At 36.8% G+C, this 8,646-nt stretch overlaps 1 protein-coding gene and 2 long non-coding RNA genes across 4 annotated transcripts in view; 2 read left to right on the top strand and 1 right to left on the bottom strand.

Annotated features, from left to right (window-relative positions):
• LOC144020369 (uncharacterized) overlaps positions 1-8,646 on the bottom strand; it is a 260,558-nt gene that overhangs the window by 215,104 nt on the left and 36,808 nt on the right. The window lies entirely within an intron of this gene.
• LOC144020442 (uncharacterized) lies at positions 693-2,515 on the top strand. The gene is made up of 3 exons (XR_013283882.1): positions 693-1,065; positions 1,586-1,636; positions 1,722-2,515. It is a non-coding gene; the product is annotated as an uncharacterized LOC144020442 (long non-coding RNA).
• On the top strand, positions 3,877-7,264 carry LOC144020441 (uncharacterized). Of its 2 annotated transcripts, XR_013283881.1 has the most exons (4): positions 3,877-4,570; positions 4,915-5,079; positions 5,247-5,396; positions 6,133-7,264. It is a non-coding gene; the product is annotated as an uncharacterized LOC144020441 (long non-coding RNA). The 2 variants fall into 2 exon arrangements; XR_013283880.1 differs by lacking the exon at positions 5,247-5,396 and having other exon boundaries at positions 3,914-4,570.

Consider the following 8,646-nt stretch of genomic DNA (forward strand, 5'->3'; position numbering starts at 1 on the left):
TCCGATACCAAGTGCGACTAAATAAAGCAATACCATAAGTGTCTTATTTTTTGTTGTATTTTTTTGTTGTTTTTTTGTTTGTTTGTTTGTTTGTTTAACCAAACTACCTCAAATTATTGAGTTACCAATTCCATGTCACCTTGTCAACAGTGGCGCACGATGCCCACAAGATGTGGGCCTTGGCCTTCGCCTTGATATTGGATGCTCCTAATGTGGACTAAAGCATGCTTAGCACATGACATGTAGCTTAGTTTAGCAGACTACAAGTCACCCGGATGTTTACCCTCCACTTGGACTTGCCGGCGGCTGGATCTGCCAGTTTCATCTGGCTTTCGGTAGGAAACAAAATGGCGAGTCCTCCATGGCTGTACTGCTTTTGAAGAAGTGCTTCTTTGCTGTAGGTGTAATTCCACCTTTAACTCAATACATATGATGTATATGTACGTCATAAGCGTCATTGTCGCCGCGTACACATGACGTATATATACGTCATAAGGCTTTTTTTAGGCTCGGGTGTACATTAGGGTCTGACGCAGCTTTTGAGTGAAGGATCAGGCTTGACTGCGACGTTAACAACGGCCAGCAGGTGGCAACAACTATAAAAGACAGCCACGATCACACAAGGATCACATTGTAGAAGAAAAAAAAAACAGGAAGTGTATGCGTTGGCCGGGGGAGGGGGGTGGGGCGGCCGGTTCGAGTAACGCGGAGGCCGCGGAGCGGAGGATGAAAGAGTGTGAGAGATGGACAGAAAAACAAAACAGGTAACACTAGATGAGTTATTTTCGGCTGTAAAAGCATCGTCATCAAAGGATGATGGTGGCGATCAAGTTTCACGTCGAAGAAACACGTCAAGCAGCCGGTGAGCGACGCTCCGCCGGCCGCGTCAAGCGAGGACGACTACCGGGAGACCGGGAGGACGATCGATCATCACGACAATCACACCGATTTGACGGGTGACGAGTATAAGCCAGATTTGGATCCTGATTTCAGATGAGCGTGTGCCTTCAGATTGGAGATGAAGAAGCAGTGAGTCTTCTCCGAACCCCGCTCCAGAACGAGGAGGTAAGAAGACAAGCTAACTTGTTAAATTCCCCTTCGTAGCTCACACCCCCAATGCCCTCATAAGGCAGTTATAGGTATCATTTTGTCCTACCGTAGAATAAAGTTGCCAGTAATACTAATAATACATGTAAGTTGTCCACAAGTTGTCCATCTTGTAAATGTAGTGGACAAATATATGGGTGTACGTGTGCAGAATCGCTAGCTTGATAGACGGACTTGTGTATTGTGTATTGTTATTGTTTTAGTTGTAGTCAAGGTTTTAGAGAGAGGTGGGGAAATGTCAATATGTAGCAAAAAAAACACACACAAAAACAGACCGATTTGTGTATTGTCATTGTTATTGTTTTAGTTCTAATCATAGTTTTAGAGAGAGGTGGGAGAATGTCAATATGTAGCAACAAAACAACAACAGATCGACTGTGAACTCTGTGGTAATTTTACATATATATATATATATATATATATATATATATATATATATATATATACATGTGTGTATTTTTTTTTTAATCAATTAAAGATGCAACCAGGAGCCAGAGAGCTTGGCCTTCCTTTGTTGGTGCAATGAAAGGTGAATAAAAGTAGCCTACTAAACTTCATATTCCAGCAATAAAATATCTAACATTTGCAATTGTTTATGGTTCTACAATGTACAGGTGGAAGTTGTGGGGATGGTTGGAGCTGGCAGCAACGCGGATGGCAGCCGAAAGACATCTCACATGCACTGTCAGGCACTTATGTACTTAGTTCACTTTGTTAGTTCAATAGTTCTTTATGTTAAATAAACTGTTATTTTTGTTGGCAAAAGCACTTTTTGTAATGTTGTTTTATAGAAGGAAAAAATTATTTAGATGTTTGAGGTGTCACAGAAGAAAACATAGCAGTGTTGAAGTCAAAGTTGTGCTTGAAATGTCTGCTTTTACAAAAAGCCCTTTTTCTCCCATTTCTTGGTCAAAAATGGGAATTTTCACAAAACCTAGCATATATATGTATACTTCAGCAAATGTCAAAAAGTGATTTATGACCCCAATAAAACAATGATTTATTGCACCCCCCAATAAAACTTTATTGCCCCCCCCAATAAAACCATTCATATCCTAGCCCTTTGAAGTAAGCCCCGCCCCCTTCCGCTTTCTTAGCCAATCAGAAGCCGTTATTTTGAATTAAGCCCCTACCCACTTGCCACCTTCTCAACCAATCAGAGGCCGGAAGCCAGCTCCTGTCAAAAATGATTGATGACATTCCACCCACCCCTCCCTCCCACCCTCTTCGTCTTAACCAATCAGAGATCGGAAACCACCCCCCTCATCGTCTTAACCAATCAGAGATCGGAAGCCAGCTCCTGTCAAAAATGATTGATGATATTCTGTTTCCCACAACATCAAACACGTTATCCGGTCCCCCCACCCTTCAACAAACACCCCCACCCGATTGTCTACGTACTTCCTCTGAACCCCCCAAACAGTAGCTTTGTTGTTTTCCGGTCCCCCCACCTTCATCAAGCAAATGATTCCGGTCACCCCCCACCGATTCTCTACGTACTTCCTTTGAACCCCCAAACAGTAGCTTTGTTGTCCAGCTGATAATATTATTTCGACATCCTCGTGTTAATAAATTATTTTTCATCTTACAGGAAGGATCCTACCACCAGCTTTTGAAGTAGCAATGGGGGGAGCGCCCCCCTGAAATTCGAATTACTGATAAAGCTACCTACTTTGAAGTAGAACGGGTCCCAACCGTAGGAACCCCCGACCCCCCTTATCATCATGTTGGGCGGCAGGAAGCCCCCACCACCGCCCCCCTCTATCGGGTATGTGCGTGCGTGAATGTAAATTAGTACGAGGCTCACTTATTCGAGTTAAAGTGAATATTAAAAAAATGTTATCCATTTGTTTTATGTTTTTTAAATAAATAAAAGAGACTTACCGATGTTTCGGAATACGAGGGTTTTTTTCTTTTTTAAAAAATAAAATAAAAAAAAATAAAGTTTCTGTTTCTACCAATTTCTAACCGATGGAGAGGGGGGAAATATAGACGAAAAAATAGATTATTCGTGCGTAAAGGGCGGTTATTTAACCCATTTCAGAACCGCGTCCTTCTTTTTCCTCAGACTAAAAACTTGTGTGTTTGTAAAAAAAAAAAGTCAAAGAAGGCCGGCTAGGGAGGTGTGACTCCCTCACGCCGTGGTAAACGGCGTCATCTAATGGGCAAAGGATGTTACAGCGTATGATTAAGAGAGGGAGCATTAAAGTTAGTCTACAAAAGTAAATTAGGGTATTAAAATGTTGATAATGAATGTAAAACCTAAAAATTTGATTCAAAGGTATTCAATTTGTAAATTATACAATTTGGATGACGGAACAATGTATGGCATTAGAGTAGCCTTTAAATATTAAGTAGGGTTAATTTTAAATTTTTGGCGACAGCAGATCGAAACTAGCATCATACTAAACCCCCCTGCAGCCATCTTTTTTTTAATGTTACTGAACACTATCCCTATATTAAACCAAACTTAACTCATTTTACGTTTTGGTTACAAATTGATACGTTTTATTTTTATATGGTATCTATTATAAGACGATGGATGCTAGAATTTGTACATTTTATATATACGTGATGTTTATAGGTATGCTTAGACGTGTATGTTTTTATTATTTTATGTTTATGATGTGTATAAGAGTACGCTGTTTTGGGAGGGATGGGAAAATTTGTTTACCTTTTTTTGTGTGTTTAAAAAAGATAATAATTGTACTAGTTTTTTTTTTTTAAAAATACTGACTTCGGGAGAGAATATGTAATCACAAACTCAGGCAGTTCCTGCCTGTGGACATTATTGGTCAGACGTCTGCTTCTTTTTAAAACTAAGAGAATTGAAAGCATGAAACTATGAGTTTCTTGATACGTTATTAGATTTATACTCTACTTAACCCTTAATCTTTAATCTTAAAGCCGATCTTTGCAACAATTTAACCAAAATCATCTTCTTATTAGGCCGTCAGGTCACACACGTTTTCGTTCAGTTTCGCTCCACTACCAGGGGTACTAAATAATCTTTACTTCATAAAATAGATTTATTAGTAGTAAGTAAGAATCCGTGGAGTTCAGCCTCTGAAAACCTGCCAATTTTGTGTTTTCGGTGGTGAAACCCCGGCACTATTTTGCGATGAGGCGCAGTGATCTCTCGTATGGGCGTAGTGCCATTAGGTCGGTAGCGGTGTGATTTAGGTCACATGAGCCAATCAGGTAGCTGCTGCTTTCTCCTCACCATAGCAACCGCATATCAAAAATGGCGACCACAACGTCGGAGAGCGAAAGGAGAAAAAAAGTTAGAAAGAAAGTGATGAAAAAACTTCGTTCCCGTTCAGGTTTGCCCATCGCTTCAGCTGGCCCCGTTATTCCAGCCATCTGCATCATTTGTAAAAATAAATTTCAAAGTAGACTCGTCTGGGATTGGAAGGCACACGGAAGAGGGATCATCTCGCCAAAGCAGAAACATTGTCAGCAGGTATGTGCTACACACACGCGTGCCCATATCTGTTATTAATGTGACTGATATTTTGTATAGGGCTGAAAATAATTAGTTGCTAGGTTAAGTTTTAAGGCTATAGTTTATTAAAAAAGGCGAGCTGCTGAATGATTTATCGAGTGATTCCAACAGTTGTTACCAAACTCGAGTTACCTGTGCCCATCAGAGTCATAATATAGTCACAGCTACACAATCCCTTTTCCCCAAACTCTCTTTCATCAACCTCAACAAACACTTTACTTTACTTAAATCTGTGATGTGCATATACTGTAAAGAGGTGATGTGACAATAACACTTATAATGTAATTGTTTTTTGTCTAAAGGCGGGTTGGTTGCTGCAGGCCGCTGAGATGAAGAAAGACTGTTCCATTCTTCTGCATATTCAAGACAAAAGACTGTGTCACAATGGAGGTACAGTTTTGTTTCAGAGATTACACAAGGGTCTTAAAGTCAACAGCAACAGAAACAGCAACCAGGGACGAACAAATGTGAGTTGTTACATTGCACTATTTCATTGTCACTTTGCTAAAATTACACATTTCAAAAGTAAAGCATTGGTCAGCAATGTCACTTGTATTCTGTTTACATTTCGAGACAGCATTAATTAGAAAGCATGACTCTGCACATATTAAGTGAGTGTGTGTGTGTGTTTTAGACAACCCAATGCTGAGAGCTACAAATTCTTTTTGTGAACAAGTAATCCGTCAAAGGATTATAGTTGACAAAGATGTGATGAGAATGGACAAGTTAAGGGGTTTGTGAACAGTGTTAAGAAACACGGGGATCTTAATGCTTCAGACTACAGGTAACATATAAATCTTCATATTGAAACACATTATCTGAAATCTATGGGGAGAGATTTGTCTAAAATCTCACTGTTTCAGAGAAAAATAGTTTGCTGACAAGCTCAATTTAAGTTAAAAATAAATAAATAAATAAAATCGATTCTCTAAAAATGAAAACCGGTTGGTTGTTAATTATTACATGCAAATGTGTTTTTTTGTCTTCTGTATTTATAATTGTTCTTTGACCAAGAAAGTATATAGGCCTATAGGTATATTTGTATTTCTTTCCAAATATACGATTATTCACTAGAATTTTGAGTAGGATATCCAAATACCAAAATATTCGATAGCTGCAGCACTAATAATACAAATTTTGAGTTGGGGCATGCCCACACGAGTTATTTTACCACACACCCATGTCAAAACTAGCTTACTGCACACACACTGCACCCCAACTTCAAATTTTTGCTAACGTAATAATAATAATAATAATAATAATAATAATAATATATTATAAATTTTGTTGGATCCAAAAGCAACTTACATAATTATAGTTTCATATGATTGTAATTGGCTTATTTTCAAATGTTTAAATATTTCCTTGATTTGAACAAAATATAATTGTTTAGAATAATCTTGATTTCAATTATTACCAAAATAATTGTGATGAGTATTTTTTTCCACAATAGAGCAGCCCTAGTGTGATGTGAATATGTGCATCTTGTGCTCAACTTTCCCTTTAATTTTCTATTTCAGGCAGGATATACTGAAACGAAGATTGAGGTGTGATTTCCCCCAGCTGGTTTTTCACACCCCTTTCCAGCAACAACTCTGAAATGGTTTTTGTAGAGACATTATCAACAACTGACAAACTTTTAGACAGGGTATCTCACTCATCAGATACATCAACTACTGAGTCTACTGATGTAAGCCAAGTTTTTGTTGTTGTTTAAGTTTATAAGGTTTGTATATACGAATGCGCTGTGTGGAAACGGGTTTTAACATCTATCGTTTTTTTAATATTTAATAAACTAATAAATATACTGTTTTTTTTGTTTTTCTTAAACTGATTTATGAAAAGGACTTGTAATCGCAAACTCTTTTTTTAAAAGCAGTAACTGAATTAGGAGGTGGAGGGGCAATGTATTATGGGGATCATACTTTTTGAAATCTTTAAACTGTCGATTGTAAGAGTCTTCTATCTTGATGTTAGCCTTTTTATCTGAATATGTATGAATGAAATATCTTCTAATTATCAGCTCGGATTCTTTCAATGGATAGCCCTGTAACCCTTAGGTTAGTAGTTTTTTTAGAAAGTATCTGGGTATGAAATATGTTATGTTAGGAATATGGCGCGTACGTGAAGAAGGTACGTCTGGCTATGTATTTTATGTTTTTGAGTTGTTGTATATAAGATTGCGTTGTACATAAGAATTTTACCCCCTCTTACGTTTTTGATGTGTTATAAAACTAATAAATGTACTGATTTTTTTTTTTTTTTTTAAAAAAGGATTAGGCTTAGAGAAGGTGTTTGTGGCACTCTCATGAGCAGAGTGCGCGAGTTGTTTTACCCCCCTCTGCAGATGCGTACACGTATAAAATGCTATTTTTCTGTTTCTAGTTTTGTTACCGCTAGTGCTATAATTTGTGTCTATACGATTTTATCGGATGTCTCTATGTATTTTTGTTGTAGTTTAAGTTTATGAGGTTTGTATATACGAAAGCGCTGCGCGGAAATGGGTTTTATCCTCTTATCGTTTTTGTAATATTTAAAAAAACTAATAAATATACTGTTTGTTTTTTTTGTTTTACTTAAACTGATTTATGAAAAGGACTTGTAATCGTAAACTTTTTTTTTTTTTTTTCTAAAGCAGTAACTGATTTAGGAGGTGGACGGGGGAGGCTGGTACATGTGTGAAATGCGTGTGTAGGGTGTCAGTGTTTACTCCGAGGGGGCAGTAAAACAGTCTTTGAAAGCGATTGTCATACGATGCTTCGATCTGAAGTAGTCGCGTATAAATAATTTTATACATTCTTTTTAAAAAGAGAGAAATGTAGGTACGAATGTTCGAGCCTGTTAAAATGCAGCAAACTTTATACTTGATTTAGAAATTATTCTCTAATTTACTAGGGCATTGTATTGTGGGGGTCATACTTTTTGAAATCTCTAAACTGGTGTTTGTAAGAGTCTTCTATCTTGATGTTAACCTTTTTATTTGATGATGTATGAATGAAATATCTTCTAATTATTACCATGGCTTCTATCAATGGATACCCTTGTAAGGCTTAGGATTGTAGTTTTTTAGAAAGTATTCGGGTATGAAATATGTTATGTTCGGGACATGGTGCGTACGCGAAGAAGGTTGATGTAGTTTTATTTTTGTTTTGTTTACGATTTACTTTTTTTTTAGGGGGATGTAGGCATCGTTTTAAGGTGCCAGGTGTATTTTGTGTAAATAATATATGGATACTTACTTTTTATTTTTGTTACCGATAGTGCTTTGTTTCGTAAAACCCTTTTGTTTTGTTTTGTTTCTTGTTTTTTTTAACTTACCCTTCGATGATAAATAAAACGTCTTTAGACTTATCGCTAGCGAAGATGTAGCACGTTTAGCATTCTAAATAGTTTTATCGCTGCACGACGTATTCGAACTAAGAGATCCCAAGTCTTTGTGAGTTTTTTTTTCTTTTAAATACCCATTGTTAAATTAGCCTATAAGATATTATTGAATATGATAGGCTGTAAGATTAGCTATACTAAATCACCCCTGGGTTTAAAACACAAAACTATGAGATTTATTCAGAGCGTAACAATCTACCGCGACGATCTTTTTTAATCTTAAAACCGCTCTTTGCAGCAATTTACCTAAATATATAGTGAACAAACGTGTATCTTGTATGACTAAGAGACATTTAACTTTTGATTGAACGATTTATTTTTTTCCTTACAAATCGCGCTTACTTTCCGATGATACGCGTAGGTAAACAATTTTTTACAAGCATGATTGTGAAATAACAGCTACTAAATTACTTAATTTGAATGAATAATATTTAAGACGTCTACCCATCTAACGCTTTAAAAACAGCGACATATTTCAGATAAAAATATTATTCGTACTATATTGTTTTTTTTTACAATAGTTTCCGAGTTCTCACAATAGATGTTCGATGATACTATTTTATGTTTTTCTTACCGGTATGATTAACTTGTATTACATTTATGACTTTTCTCTATTATCTTTGCATCGTTTTAAGGCGGCCGGTGTATTT

Source organism: Festucalex cinctus, chromosome 6, assembly GCF_051991245.1.
Source record: "Festucalex cinctus isolate MCC-2025b chromosome 6, RoL_Fcin_1.0, whole genome shotgun sequence".
NCBI lineage: Eukaryota > Metazoa > Chordata > Actinopteri > Syngnathiformes > Syngnathidae > Festucalex > Festucalex cinctus.